Source organism: Ictalurus punctatus, chromosome 1 (genome assembly GCF_001660625.3).
Source record: "Ictalurus punctatus breed USDA103 chromosome 1, Coco_2.0, whole genome shotgun sequence".
NCBI classification, from domain to species: domain Eukaryota; kingdom Metazoa; phylum Chordata; class Actinopteri; order Siluriformes; family Ictaluridae; genus Ictalurus; species Ictalurus punctatus.
In genome coordinates, this window is record NC_030416.2 from 12,324,068 (window position 1) to 12,340,764 (window position 16,697).

The 16,697-nt window shown below is 38.3% G+C and overlaps 1 protein-coding gene across 1 annotated transcript in view; it reads left to right on the plus strand.

Annotated features, from left to right (window-relative positions):
- The window catches only part of pitpnc1b (phosphatidylinositol transfer protein cytoplasmic 1b), a 13,549-nt gene extending 11,379 nt beyond the window's left edge, over positions 1 to 2,170 (plus strand). Inside the window, exon 10 of the mRNA XM_017474517.3 lies at positions 1 to 2,170. This exon is cut by the window's left edge and continues 980 nt beyond it. The gene's annotated coding sequence lies outside the window, so the exon portion shown is untranslated.
- The last annotated feature ends 14,527 nt before the right edge of the window (positions 2,171 to 16,697 follow it).

The window sequence follows — 16,697 nt, forward strand, 5'->3', positions numbered from 1 at the left end:
TTTTCTATTCTACATGAACTTGTGAAGAATGTACTGTAATGTGTCAGTCAGATAGGTCACTATCATATTAAGCACTTTCCAGTGTCAACTGCTCTCTATTCTATCCTCATGAATCACTGTGTAGGCATAATGCACCATTATTGTATATATTGATGGTAGCGCAGTCTTAGGTTGAGTGGGAAATGCTAAGTTAACCTTGTCTTCACATCAGTACACTGGTTCTTTAAAATATACCCTTGTTTTTGACTTATTTATGAGCACCAATATTAGTGTTAGATCAAATGTGAATGCAAGTGAGCTCTGGCCAGCTCTTTCTGCCTGAATAGAATTACGGTGTGGTTGCATTAGCCAATCTTACTCCTAATGGTCTCAGTGAATGTCTTTGCTACTAAAATAAAATAAACAAATATAAAATAACTTGATTACTATAAGTAGATGAGGCAAGCCTACATATATCTAAAAGAGAATTGTTCTGTGAATTAAAAAAAGAAAGAAAGAAACACTGTTGTGTTTGTCTCTTTCATTTCTCATTAAGTTGATTATTTTAAACAGGAGTGGAAAAGTATTGAGAAATTATGTGGAAAATATAGTTAATGTGTCAAAATTTTACTCAAGTCAAAGTGGAAGTATCTAGCCAAATTGCCAGGTACTAATCCAGGTGGAATTCTCCTACCTTGTGACCTGAAGATGAATGAGTGGGTATCCAGCCAAAAATGTACTCAACTGAAAGTAAAATTGTTGCTACTTTGAAATGACATTAAGTATTAAAAAGTTGTTTGATGAAATTAAATAATGTTATATTTTCATGTGAAAACTGTTAAAAAAAAACCTTTGTTTTTCCTACACAGGGTTGTGGGGAGCCTGAAGCCTATCCCAGGAGACTCGGGGCACAAAGCAGGGGAACACCCTGAACAGGGTGCCAACCCATCACAGGGCACATTTGCACACACACTCACACCCCATTCACACACTAAGGACAATTTATAAATGCCAGTCAGCCTACAACGCAAGACTTTGGACTGGGGGAGGAAACTGGAGTAACCAGAGGAAGCCCCAAAGCACAGGGAGAACAAACCCACAATCCCGGAGGTAAACGTGGCAAGGCAAACACGCTAACCACTAAGCCACCATGCCCCCCCCAGTATATTAATCATACGTTTAAAAAATATATAATAGAAACCAATATTTACCATTAGTTAGAATTTGACTTGCTGCCTAGCCAACTACTTTAGCTACTGGAATCAATGCTAGTCTAACCTGGCTTTTGCAAAGTATGGACTGATTTTTATGCCATTTGGCAGACACACTTATCCAGAGTGACTTTGGCTAGGTAAGAGCAGAAGACTTTGAAGCTCTAAATAAAAAAGTTTTTTTTTAATTATTCTTGGAAATTTTATTCTGTATTCAATAATATTCATGTAAAGTATAAATAACCAAAAATAATACATAAGTATTGAAAAAACATTTACTCAAGTATATTCCACCCCTAATTTTAAAAAACATTTGAGATTTTACTCAAAGTGATAGGATATGACTGCTTTTTGTCCTATGTTCCTTGATGTTTTAAAGACCTAACTGCTTTGGGGCGAAATCATACACTGAAAAAAACCCGACATAACACTGAATAGTGCGTTTAGTAGATGTACTATTTTTAAATTTAGTACAATAACGTGCGGTTTGGTGTGTAAGCTGAGGTTAAATGAAAGAGAACTAGACAATGTAAGAATGCTGATATAAGTTTGTTTCACCATTGTCATCTAAAACCTTCACCTTACATGATGGAACTCTAACCAAGATCCTCCATTTGTGGTTAATGTGTGAAGTATTCTTCTAGCACATCATAGCCTAGTGTCTATGCAGTTCAGTTACAGCTGTCTCTTTTATCTCAGAGGGGTTTGTTTTTTTCTGCTTCTGTACATGTATCTGTATCATCTCATCTCATTTTTGCCATCTATTCTTTCTCTGCTACCTGTTTCCTCACAGCAAATTGTACCTAGTGCTACATGAAATTCATTGAGAGAGGAATAACATCTCTAAAGCATGCTATTCCTGAGAAATGACACTACATACAGACAAAGTGTGATATACTAGGTTAGAAGGGATGGTTTAACATGGACTTTAACATAGTGTCTGATTCGTGTGTTCTTATGTTTAAAAATGTATTACGATGTTTGTGCTATGTGCTTCTCTTTTTTCTTTGCCTTATTTTCCTTCTTCCGCCAAGGAAGGATGCCCCAGTGCAAAAGCCTTTCACAGCAAGTTTATAAATGAGATTAATTAAAGCGATTCGAGTAAACACAGCCGCATTGACTTGCAGTCTTACCAACACACATTCACGGCAATCGCTGGATCACCTGTCTGCCAACTAAATTAAAGTGAAAAAGGCTGTTGGGATGGAATTAAGTACTTCTGCTATGCCCTTAAGCCAATATTTCCAGAACCTCAAATGACCGAACAACCCTAATGAGTTCAATTGATGTTATTCCTGATTGAAATGGCATCATTTGTCACTTCAAACGTTCAGCATCACTAGTGGCTTGCAGATAAGGTTTGCTAACAAGCAGGTTGTTTAATTCAGTGCATTGTTGGGTTTGCTCTGCTAGCTAAGGTATAATCAATGTTGGAAAGAGTACAAAACATCCTGACTTCAATAAATGTAGTGCTACTGTAGTAATAATTAATTCGCGTAAAAGTAAAAGTAAAAGTAAATTACTTGCATAAGAGTAAATGTCATCTTGTGAAAAACTACCTCAGTAATTACTTGACAACAATTTTTCATATTGTCTCAACTGACAACGAATGATGTTTATTAATGTTATTTCTATTATGTTATTATGTTAACTGACTGAGTGAGCTGTGCTGAAGTAAACACCACCTCGATTATCAACCATATACTTTATAAAGAAAGGTAACTTCAGCTGGCTAGATAAATGCTGTTGGGTTTCAGTAGCATGGGGTTCAGTTGGGGGTTCATTAGTTAGCTCATGTTCATTCATTCATGTATCTAGCTACATAGTTAGATGAATGTCTAGCAAAGATATTATCTTGAACATTTAGGGTGTAGCACTTTGATATACTATTTACTTAACACAACAGGTAAATGATACAGATCATCCAAGTGAGATCAAAGTTCAATAGAGAGTTTTTGCAAACCAGATAATGCACATACGGGCCAGCAGCTTTGGGTAACGTTCATACCCACCATCAGAATGGGGGGAAATGTGATCTCAGTGATTTTCACCGTGGCATGATTGTTGGTGCCAGATGGGCTGGTTTGAGTATTTCTATAACTGCTGATCTCCCTGGGATTTTCACACACACACACACACACACACACACACACACACACACACACACACACACACACACAACAGTCTCTAGAGTTTACTTAGAATGGTGAAAAAAAGAAAACATCCAGTGAGTGGCAGTTCTGCAGATGGAAACGCCTTGTTGATGAGAAAGGTCAACGGAGAATGGCCAGACTGATTCGAGCTGATAGAAATTCTACAGTAACTCAGATATCCATTCTGTACAATTGTGGTGAACAGAAAAGCATCTCAGAATGCACAACATGTCGAACCTTGAGGCGGATGAACTTCAACAGCAGAAGATCACAACGGGTTCCACTTCTGTCAGTCAAGAACAGAAGGCTGAGGCTGCAGTGGGCACAGGCTCACCAAAACTGGACAAAACTGAAGACTGGAAAAACATAGCCTGGTCAGATGAATCTGAATTTCTTCTGAGGCACACAGATGGTAGGGTCAGAATTTGGCACCAACAGCATCAATCCATGGATTCATGAATCCATTGTGTCAAGTCATCATGGACAAGAATTTCAAAGGCTAGCCAATGTGTTTGGGGGTACAAATTATCTCACTTGGCTACTAGATATCTAGATACTAGATACAGCTGTTTGCTGTATATATTTCTTGCTTCCATCTTTTTTTATACTGTAATGAACTGGAGTTGGGAGTATGGTGAGAATCTATGTGCAATAGATTTACTAATAAATCCAGAACACAATCCAAAAATCAGAGTCAAACAATCAATGGTGAAACACAGGGATATCCACAGCAATCCACGTAAGGTTAAATCCAAAAAATAGTCAAAGAAACATGTCAATGGTCCAAACAGAGCAATAGTCTTCACAGGAACTTACTTAACCTCAAGTGTTTGCAAGACCTCACAGTGACTATGAGTATGAACTGGGTTTATATGTACTTTAAACATGAGTGGAAAAGGTGAAGAATGAAGAAGCGGTAGTTACTGAGCAGGGGGCCCCTCTGCTGTCATGGAGGTGTAATGCCCTGAACGGGTGTGATGTGTACTTTATGTTTAAATGTTACCAACAAGCAAAATGCTTCTACTGTGCCAATGGACGCATTCTAACTAATTAAAGCTTGTCGTTGCTGCATTTGAATCAGGCTACAAATTGTAAATATAAAATTGGAACACTAAATATTTGATAAACTTACCTCTGACTTCTGTTTAGATTGCAAAAATTTGGCTGAGATAATAATTGTGATTGCATCCATTTACAAACGTTAATTCCTACAATATAGGTTATAGCCAAAATGCGTGATTCTGTTTGCCTTATTAACAATCCTTAATTAATCCATATCACATAATTATCATAAGGATTAGACTTTTGACTAGTTGCCCATTTAATTTATGATAATGTGTAATATAAATGATTTTTCTACATTTTCTCCACAGTTTGTTCACCTGCCAATTCCCACTCACCAGAGAGTTCTTCCCTATCATACAACAGCATCACAGGGCAGTGTAACACACTCAGAAGATAGTTCTATCTACCCTCATCCACACGAACGCACACACAACCACGATTGGCTAGTGGTACTCAGATTGAGAAAGTGTAATCTTAGTTCCTAACAATGTTACTGTTATTCTTGGACTCCTGGCCACAGATGGCTGTGGCATCATCAGGATTCGAACTAGCGACAATAGGGAGAACACTTTGTTGTTGTGCCTCATGAGACCTATAATATAACCTCTTCTGCTGGTGTTTCTTACAATAACATAGCCTGATAGACATATGCACTGCCAGTCAAAATATTCAGAACACTGTATATTGTATTTTAACATTTTGGTTTAGATATCCTCATTTTGAGTTCTAAAGTAAATCGACCCAAGCAATATGTACAAGTGAAGAATGTATTATTATCATTCAATGTTTAATTAATTGAGAAATGTTAGCCGTGGCATTTATAGGAACAATCTTAATAGGCCAAAATCTTTATCACTCTAATTAAGCAACCAGAGCAAGACAAATATTTAAGTTTTACATTTAATATTATCACAGTCTATGAGTCTTTTATCTTTAGGTATAATGGTTTACCCTGTCTTTTATATAACACTCATTTAGGATCTGTGAGCGACCAGTTAATAAATTCCACAGTTCCAGGTGCTCAAAAACCTTTGACTGGCATTGCATAATTTACTCACTAACAAATACAATCAATATTGACAGCCCTAGCTGTGCTACTTCAAATAGTGAATAGCAGCGTGGATAGTTAATGACCAGACTCAACAGACTTCTTTCAAACATACAGTAATGTTGTTATTATTATAAAAGTCCAGGTTTGCTCGTTTACAAAAGGTCAGCTATGAACCAACATTATATTACTGAACTCTTCTCTGCAGTCATGCATAAACATATTTACACATTTCTACATGTAAGCAAAGCACGCTCCCTTCCCACACACACACACACACACACACACACACACACACACCAATACTAGCTGTCACACTCCTCTGGGAGACGGAATGTTTGGAAGGCATTCATTGAAATTCAGATCCTAAATATGGCAATCAGCACAACCATAAAGGATCCAAATTTAATTGGCCCACCCAGGGCATTAATTCCACAGTTAGTGCTGCACTGCAGAGCAACATATGCTCCCTAATGAATCCCAATGCTTCCCAATAGGACACATTTTATTGATCCACAAAGCCGGAATTACAGTCTCCCCTAGCTAGGCAACAATGCTGCAAAGATGCACATTACAACCTAAATGCCTCCACATGAGCATGTAGGGTCATGGGTATGAAGCAACAAACATGCTGCTGTACACACTTACGAAAATACCACAATACACACTCACAGACACACATACAGCATCCCACACGAGGGTCATTATGCATCATTACAGAGACTTCACCCTATGACAAACAGCCAAAAAGCCTCTCCTCCCCACACATGAGAGGAATAGTAATGAGTGCCGGAGAAAAGAAACGTCCAGCCCATGCAATCTTCCCCATACCACACTGTTCTGTCTGTAAAGACTCAATCATGCATCCCTCTTTTTCCCCCCTGCACTTCTGTTACGACATCAGCTAGCTGCTCCTGAATCCTTTTCTCACTTCTTCTTTGTCCTGTATTTTATTTCCTTTACAGTTTTCCTTTCATCACCTACACTTATTTCTTGTATTCAGATTCACACCTCCCAGCTCCAGTATTTGCCTTGTGAAGTGCAGAGAGAATTCTTTTTCATCAGATTTGGTTTCATCTCACATCCTTTCTTGTTATATCTCCCTCGGTTTAGATGAATTCACAAATTGGTTTCGCTAGATGAAGATCAGTTTCCTAATCTGCCACAGGCCGTACCTAGTGCTGAACTCTAGAGCTATTATTAGAATGAATTATGCTTTCAGGAAAGTAGCCAAATGAGTAACCTATGCAAGTAGCACATGCACACATACTAACAGATGCATGTCGTGTTGCACTCCCACGTTATACATATTAATGAGGGCCTGCTCTCAGCATTGAGGCACAGAATGACCACGAGTAAACAAGCCTCTGACTCTGTATTAATGCCCTTGTGGAATGATCCACAGCAGAGTTGATTAAAATCTGAGTGAGAGAAAGAGGAACAGGTGATGCAGCAAGCTGACCCAAAAGAGTTTGACAGTCATTTGCACAACCTTATGTGTTACAGGCTGATCCAAAGAAAGTCATTATTTTTTAGGCACATGTCAAAGTGTTTTGTTGGGGTTTTTTTTTCATTTGCTCTCTCTTAAACAGGGATGGCAATTATTTCTTATATAAAATGGCCAAAGTTATCGGTCCCCTGTTTCATGCCACAATGCAATCAGAGACTGTGTCTATGAATGCAAACCACACAAAATTGCAACAAATCTAACCCCCTAGAGTCTCAGTTCATTAAGTCATCTTATACTGGTTGGGGTCGTGGTGGAGCCAGAACCCTATCCCAGAAACACTGAGCGCATGCACATTTCTGGATGTTTTGGAATAGCGTGAGGAAACCTGAGAACCCAGATGAAACTCATGCAAACACAAGGAGAATATGCAGAACTCTGCACAGACAGGAACCCAAGTTCAGGAGCTCTAGGACCCTGGAGCTACCATGACTGCACCACCGTGCTGCCCCGTTGTACAGGTTTGTTTTTTTTTACAAAAACAAATTATAAATAGACTCAATGGATCATTCAGTAACTACAGTGAAGCTAATATGAAAGTCATCATTTAAACTATGAATACTTTAAATACATTTTTGTTTTAATTAAATGCATGACTTCATTTCCCCATTGAACCTTGTATATTTTTTCAGTTATGACCCTCCTCTCTAGGATTCTTGAAACATTCTACTTTGAACAATTTACCAATACTGATATACTGCTATTCAGCAGTTACTTCCAGTAGACTTCCAGATGTCTCAACCAGCTCCCTATTTCAGTAGTCAGGGCACTGATCAGGGAGCCGACCATAGTAAGGGCTATCTCAATTGCAAAATCCTTCCGGTGCACTGGAATGCTCGCTCCCTAAAAAATCCCTCAATGCATTGTAAAAACCAGGGAGCATTGATGCTCACTATTTTCCCTTACTGGAAATGATGTCATGGGCTGTGTACAAAATTGTATACTGTGACAGAACATACTGTGCAGTACCTACTGTATGGCCTTTGAAATAGTACTTACTAATCAGTATGTGTGTGCAGTATGACTACAATCCCGGACACAAGTGCATGCGTAGAATTTTCGTATTACGCTGCATGATGAAAGTTCAAATTTGGTGAACTCTGACCTGTGTAATTGTATGACGTGAAGACGTGTGACCAATAGATGATCGTGAGTCACTGCGTTACCTTTTTAGTAAAAAAAAAAGAAAAGAAATTCAAAAATGGAAGCACTAATTTTAGTGGTATCGAGCTATCCAGAACTTTACAATACAGCTTTGAAAGATTATGAAAACAACTTATGTGTGAAGTAGTGAAAGTTTTGATGGATGATGTCATATCCTGTTCCCGCCCATATTCATAGCGGCATCCGACAAAAATACGCATGCTTAAAGCCTAGTGTGACCGCGGCATTACGGGATTTATGACTTTTGTAGTGTCCATCAGATACATACTGCAAAATCTCTCTGGAAGCAGTATGCCATCCGGGTATTTCTCGCCTACTGTGAATTCGGATATAGTACCCCTCTGCCATACTGCTTTTCGCCTACTGTGTAGTAGGGTAGTACACGATTTCGGACGCAGCCTGCGTGTATTAGTGATGTGTCGTTCATGAACGATTCGTTCATTTTGACTCGGGAACAACGAGTTGTCTCAGAGAGTGATTCGTTCATTTTGTGTTGACTGCGAATGCGCTGCAACATCCTCATAGGTTCTGTACAGAAAACAGAAATGATTAGTTCACCACTCAAGTCTTCGGGTTCGTTCGTTCGTTCATCATGTCACAGCCCCACTACATTCAGCCTATGGAGCTGTGACACGATGAATGAACGACTCGAACCCGAAGACTTAAGAGGTGAACTAATCGTTTCTTTTTCCAGGGAACAGATGTGTAAATGTGACGTGACAAAAGAAAGAACGACTTGGATAAGAAGGTGATGTGAATATAAGATATAAGATAATTCGGCCTTGGTTCCATTAGCCTGCATTTTATTTTTTATTCCAAATGTGATCAATGTTTGCGTAAGTATTGCGTGCATTTAGCCTGTATGAGCGCGTGCAGCAGACTAAATGCAGGAAATACAACCGTGCACTCAATGAGCTGAATGCAACAGAGATTGCACGCGCTCGTGCAGAGATACTGTAAGTGTTCGAAAGACATTTTTTCTTGGAAAATAACTGTTGTAATCTAAATATAGTTGTGTCTCAAGCACAAATTTCCTGCACAGTTCATCAAAATGAAATGTTTATGCTGAAATGATTATGATGAGGTTTACCTGATGTGCTTAAGTCTTGATTGTGGGTGAAGCAAGCTGATAAAATACTGTTAATTAAAATAGCATAAACTCTTTAAAAAAAAAATTAAAAAAAAAAAAATTCAATTAGATACATCACTCACAGCGTGTATTTTAACTGGCGCTTTCGCTCGTGCCTGCAAGTTAACAGTACACTATGCGCATGCGTTCTCTCATGATCGTTCATTCAGTGGTGAAATGGTTAGGATTCACTTCACTATCATTTTGGCCTTGTGGCATTTTAAAACATATTCCTTTTGTTCTTCTTTTCTAAATTGTTTGATACCAATACCATACCACTGTGTACAATACAACCCTTTAGTCACAACGCAAGAATGTCTGTTTTATCCGTGTATAGTTTAGATTGGTAATAACTTCAAACTTAATGCAGTGCCCTTTTCACATATATATAAAAGAAGCCTTTTTCTTGCACTCAGATTTCATTTAACACTGGTAATGTCCAGTAAGAAAAAGGAGGATTTTTTTACTGGCAAGAAAAGACAAGTAAGCTGAGGAATAGTTCAGAAAGAAAAAAAAAATTCTGCACATAAAGCTGAACAACACTGTATGAATTATAAGCATTTAAAGTGTTGTGTTTTTGTGCTGTTTTAAGGATACAGTACAGTGGTTCACTGAAGCACATTGGCATTACATGAAATAGTTAATCTGGGCAAGCTGAAAAATGCTGACCCCCCAAAAAGTCAATGTATAATTCGTACACTTCAGCTAGCCGATGTGCTATAAAGTGAGAGTGGCTTGTTCAGGTTCTATTTCCGCTAACAGAACAAAAATGAACAGAACATTTCGCCATACTGTGTCTGAAATGTCACTTACTCAGTATTAACTTCTTTTTTTATAGAACTGTTGTATAAAAGCAATATCACACTCACAGTTCGCAATACGATACTCGCAATATCGTATTGTGCAGTTCTACTGAATATTGACATGTGCATGCTGTGAATCACAGCCGTGCCGATTTTGAGTCACATTTATAGTCAAAACATCTATCTATACATAGTTTATAGTGATTTTTAACACAGTTTTCATTAAATGTGTCAGTAAAATCTTTAAGAATTTTACAGTATTAGTGAAGTTTGTTTAATATTATTGAACTGCTGGTTTACTGATTAACCCATATGCATAGAAATGGTTGAGGAACATCCATGCATTTATGGGTCAAACATATTTCTATGATGATACTATGTACATTTCAAAAGTTCAGATTCCCAGAAACACTTATGGGCAGCCCAGAGGGGCTGACCTTCAAAAGAATATTTTAGCTATGCATTTATAAATATTAACGGCCTGTGTCCTCATAGTCTAGATCTTTACTGTCAACCTAACAGGACTACATACCGTACCAAGACAAGGTAATGATGTCAATGAGGAGGACAGCATATATGCTGCATGCTAGTTGAATTGAAGGAAGGAAAGGATTATATAGAATGAGAGCATTAAATAGAGATGAGCAGAGGAAAGAGATGTGCAAGATAGCCTACTAAAAGAAATAAACAGGAAGGGGAAGGAGAGAGTGAGAGAATGGGAGAGTAATGAAGTGACAGTGTGTCAGAGATACGCTTCTGTAGAGCTTTTGACCTGAATCTGAGATTCTCTTGTTTAATTGAGGCTGTAATTACTCTCTCTCACCATGTCATTCAGATTGCTATCTACATACTGCAAGAGCTTATTATCATTAACTCAAGTGACTTCTCTAAATCTAACCTAAAATTCCCCCTCAATCTGATCCTCTCTGCTCTTCAATACGTATCAGTGCTGTTTGTCTGGCCCATCAAAATTGTTAAAGAAGGCCACAGGAAGCATCAGCAAATTAAACTCAAGCCTACTCAAGAGGAAGGGATTGGGCAGAGTGAATCAGTTGGAATGGATTAGGCCAGACTATAAAAAAAAGGACTGCGCTAGGCAACTGGAACAGAATAAGAACAGAAGTGTGGTAATGACCTTGGGTGTTTGCCGCTGTTTACATATGTAGAGTAATGATCGTTATGTAATCATTTTCTCTGGGACCATTTGGCTCCCACGGTTCCACCTGTACAAACAAGCACCCAGCAGAGACAACAGATCCGGCGCAATGTGCTTCTGCTCAGCTAACACTCACGTTCCGGTGCAAAGCCTGCATTCATGCATTTTGATTTCACACTTTGACCTCTGTGCTAATGAAGCTCTGCATAAAGAAGGGGGAAAGACATAGAAACAAGGGAGCAAGGCAGAGGATGGGAACATGGAAAAGGCAGGGGAGAGGAAAAAGAATGCCATAGTGCTCACAGTTGTGCCATATTGTCCCGCAAATGTTTAACTGTGTTTAATAGCTAACAATGTTAAACTATGAAAATGTTAATTTTGTGCTGCTGTATTGTATTGTGTAAAATTGGTGATTGTTCACTGGGGAATAAAACAATTTGGAGTATGCTGTTGTTGGGAAATAATTGACGAAAGGATGTTGTGTTGTGATGAAAACACAAAGCAGAGTTACTGTTACCACCCAGATGCTGATTATTTTCCAATAACTGCACATTCATTTTATTCTTATACCACAGCTGTTCGCCAACAATTACAATTTTAGACAAGTTAGTTCCTGTTATCAGTTACATTACAGAAACTATAAACAGTCATTCCATACACTAGCCTCTCTCTCTCTCTCTCTCTCTCTGAGTTAATAAGACAAAAAAAACACTGCTTGTCACATTACCAAGGAACTGGACAGCACAAGGTCCTCTAAAAAAAAAGAAAAGACTACCAAAGCACTGACATCCAAGACTCCTTCCATAAATATTGAATAAATGTCTCCTTGTGGAAAGCTTCACATTTGTTAAATAACCACACAAGTTATTTCCATTTATTATTACACTTAATCATGCAAGCCTGTGTGAATAAATTGTTACTATAGAAATTATAATCTATTAGACTGAGTGCATTAATATAAACCTTTGATTTGAATTACAGCCAGCACTACTGTCTGAGCTGTTGTTATAGAAAATGAATCAATACCTTCTGACCATTCATCAAAGCTGTGGTATAAATGTGTTATAACTATCTGTGCTCTTTCAGTGAGTTGTATGTTGGTAGATATTATAATGACTGAAGTCTCTATTCTGCAGTGTTGGAAATGATGGAAATCTGACAGATGGTGAATGCTATCCAATTAATATTTACAGTCCACTGTTCATCCGTCATATTATGAGTCACATGGGGTGGATATTTCAAGGATATAAAGTACTTTTCATTTTCCTTGAAGAAGAAGACTGATGCATTGATTCCATAAATAAAGATCATGTTCATCGAGTCAACCTTGAAGATTACCCTTCATAACTATCAACAGGGAAATCATCCAAATCAATCCTATCACTGCATACACACAGGAAGCCACCGCAGATGGTTTGTAGGAGAAATCGATTTGATTTTGACTTTTCTTTATTACTACTACTTTACTTTAACTCTCACTGTCATGGCTCACAGGGGCAATTCCATGTAGAACTTCTTCCTCTGTTGTCTCCTTCCATTTTCTGTGTTACCTAATCCTTATTTCCTCTGATTGGTTAGCTCTATTTAAGTTCCCTGTGTTTCTTCATTAGTTGCTGGAGCATTAACCTCATGTCAGGTTATGTTTGAGTTTCTGGTTGTCTTATGTTTGTTATGCTTGTGTTATTTGCAATATGTTTTTGATTATTTAGCATTTTTCTTAGTGTATACTTTCTAGTTTATTTAGTTCTGATAATCCTGGTTCCTCATGTGTCTACTCGTGTTTGTTCCTTAAGTCCGTTTCCTTGAGCCTGTTCCCTGTGTTGTCTTCAATAAAGAAGTTCTGCACATGCATCCGTCTCTCTGGACTTTCCCCCGTGACACTGACTGTATTATTAGGATTTATAGCACAGTTCATGTCAATTCTACTATACAGTAGACATTGCCACAGCTTTACAGAATTCCAGACATAGATTTAGATCCCTAATGACCAAATCATAGGCTACAATGCCAAGGAAAAACTCCCTGAGACAACATGAGGAAGAAATCGTGAGACTCTAAAGGGAATCCCTCCACTTCTGGGTGACACTGGGTGGTGGAATTATACTTAATTACTGAACTACAACTATATACTATGAAGTCAAACAGTACTAAGTGTGTTGAAGGGTTGTTCCTAATAAGCCTATTGGGACGAGGCAGTTTTTATGATTGCAGTAGTTCTCATGCTACATTCACACATAAAGCTATTTTATTGCTGCAAGTCGGCAGTAGCTATACCATGTTGCCAGTAGGCATTCCTACTACTGTTGTCATAGTAACATGGGTGGTGTAACTAGTATTCCACTTTTGACAACAAACCAGTTTTATTACCACAAAAATTAAACATTCTGTGGGGAGAGCATTTGTATATAAAATTCACTTGTGTATATAATGTATTATATCATATGACATGAAGGAGAAGCAGTGTGTGCTCTTTGCCACTGTAGCCATCTATCTGCAGCAAAAGCCCAAGTGCCAATTAGTTTAGCTTAGCTTATGGCCTCTTCAGTCGTGGCTTCCTTGTTTCTGCTCTACTGTCGTCACTCCCATTGGTAGTCGCTGCACCACGTCACTCCAAATTTGCGTAAAGTTAAAATTTTCTCAACTTTGTCGCATCGCTGGATATGCCCACATCTAGATGTCAGCGGTCTCTGTTGCTCATGTCACCAGCACTCACTGAAAATTAATGGTCTCAGGCCGCTTTGCCGCTGCCATACACTGTATGTCTGAACATAGCTTCAGAAGGTACAACATTACAGTATCCATTTGAGATACAATGGCTACAAGTTACAGATACAAGTGTATCTTGTGTCATGTGAATGAGCATTGTGGGAAAGTGGAGAAACACACAGACAACACTAATATGTGGTCTGCCTTCAGTGCCTGATTGAACGAATATGACCAGGACTGTGTAGAAATATCATTCAAGTTAATGGAAATATCTAAGCTTGAAGGTTGGCAGCACAAATCTTTTCACAATTTTGGCAACTTTATCTTTCTGTCTCTCTCTAGATATCACAGCTGATTAGCCTAAGATCTTTTTCATGCTCCAACATTCACACACAGTGGCTACATTATGATCCTGCTGTGTGCATTTTTACAGGATCAGCTCGACTAACTCTCTGATCATGCAGGACCAATTAACACCCAGCCCTCTTCCCCTTACACCCCCTGACTCTGGAGCGGAGAAGCAGGAACATGATGTGCTGTGAAAAAATCGAACGAAGCTGACCTTCTGCCAGCGATCAAAGTGAAAGTACATTCCCCAGCAGATCCCCTGCAGTGGGAAGCTGGGAAAGGACACACGCCTGCGGGCACGCACACACACACACACACACACTCCCTCACGGATACACCTCTCGCACTGCTTTACACATGAAATGTGCCTTTTTGGTATTAATTTCCATGAAGTAGCAAAGTGAAGGTGGAGAGTTTTTCATTACACAGAAACTTGTAAGTCATCATTTTCAGTACATTTGGATTGTAGCACGCACGGTCTGCTACCTTGAGCTGCTTGACTTACGTTGATTCCTTTCTTTTGTTCACTTTAGAAACTCAGAAACTAGTTTACCTTTTCCCCCTTGCTTTATTTCTGTTCCCTATTGAGTATGTCAGCTCCGCAAGAGTAAGGGTGTTTAATTTCAAAAGAGCCTGGTGTCTGAGATTATTCATCTTGCCTGGTTTGTGTTTGACAGCCTGGGGTTTACTTGCATTTGTAATGGGAATTTCAGATAAGACAGTTTTAAGGCATTTTACCATCCTAACTCTAAACTCTAACTCTAAACTCTAACTCTAAAGCTTGAAAAAGTGACCTAGGTAATGGTTACTAAAGGTCAGATGATTTGGGGAAAATCTGCTTTAATTTAAAAAATTGCACAGAACTGTTAAATAGTCTACTTAAATAGTCATGGTCTGAGAAATTACAGGCTCTTTTGGCAAAAATCATGTGAAACATTGAATGAATTTTGCATGGATAAAGGCTAAATTGGCATGGGACACTTTTTTTTAACATAACATACACCAAATTGAATGGCACCCGACTGGCAGATTAATTCATACTGTCCATTGGTACTGTCCCAGTGCAAGTGCACTCACGGTACTGCATTTGTCTTAGGCACATTTGTTTGTACTATACACCAAAGACATTTGAGATGGATATGAGACGAGTTTAGGATTTCATCTTTTATTTCCTGGTATTTACATCTAGATGTGTAAAAACATAAAACAGAGAACCTTTTGTATGAGACCACCCAATTTTAGGTGAGCATAAGTATAACAACAGATAAGCCTTGAAGTAAATTGAAGTAAATAGCACTTAATATTCGGTTGCATATCCCTTGCTTGCAATAACTGCATTAAGCCTGGAATTCACTGGCATCACCAAATTGCTGGTTTCTTCTTTTCTTATGCTTTTCCAGGCTTTTACTGCAGCCTCTTTCAGTTGTTAGTTTTGGGGAGTTTCTTCCTTCAGTCTCCTCTTCAGGAGGTGAAATGCTGCTCAATTGGGTTAAGGTCTGGTGATTGACTTGGCCAGTCTAAAACCTTCCACTTCCCCTGATAAAATCCTTTGTGTTGGCAGTGCGTTTTGGATGATTGTCTTGCTGCATGATAAAGTTCCTTCCACTTAATATGGATACATTTCTCTCATTAATATAGATTTGTGAACTTGTTTCAGAAGCAGCCAAGACACTACCTCTACCATTTTTACAGATGAGCTTGTATAATTTGGATTATGAGCAGATTCATTCTTTCTCCCCACTTTAGCCTTTCTATCACGTTGGTATAAAGGTTCATCTTGGTTCCAGAGCATTTGTGGCTCATCTCTGTATTTCTTTGCGAATCCCAATCTGACTGTTTCAATATTTTTGCTAAACTACAAATTAGGTGGTCTGATACAAAATCTGCTATTTTCTATGTTGTTTAATACATATACATACCAAACCAAATGTCTTCAGTATACAGCAAACACAATTGAATTGACCTTGCCTTTCTGATGGTTTTTGAGGGGACTGTATATACCATAAAAAGTAATGTTACAAACGATTTCAGCATGTTGTCAAAGAAAGTAACACATTACATGACGTTTTTTAGTTTTAAAAAAAATCTTGCAGGCTGTCTGGGATCAGCAGAGATTTTAGTGAGCAAACTAAGGTCTGCAGTAGATCATTGATAAGTTCTACAACATGCTTGGAACAACCTAGGAATCGTTTTCCTTACCTAAGAGCATTGGTTTAGTTTATTCAGTTATTTCATTTTTATTTAGAAAATTATTTCATTATTTTTGAGAGCATCCTTCCATGTGCACAGTAAAAAATATACTTTTCCCCATGTCGTGCCCATATACATGATATGCTGAATCAATATCATAATAATATATAGGTTGAGATCCCATATGAGTATTTAATGACCTGAAAGATTTGTGTATGGATTTCAACAATATTGATTT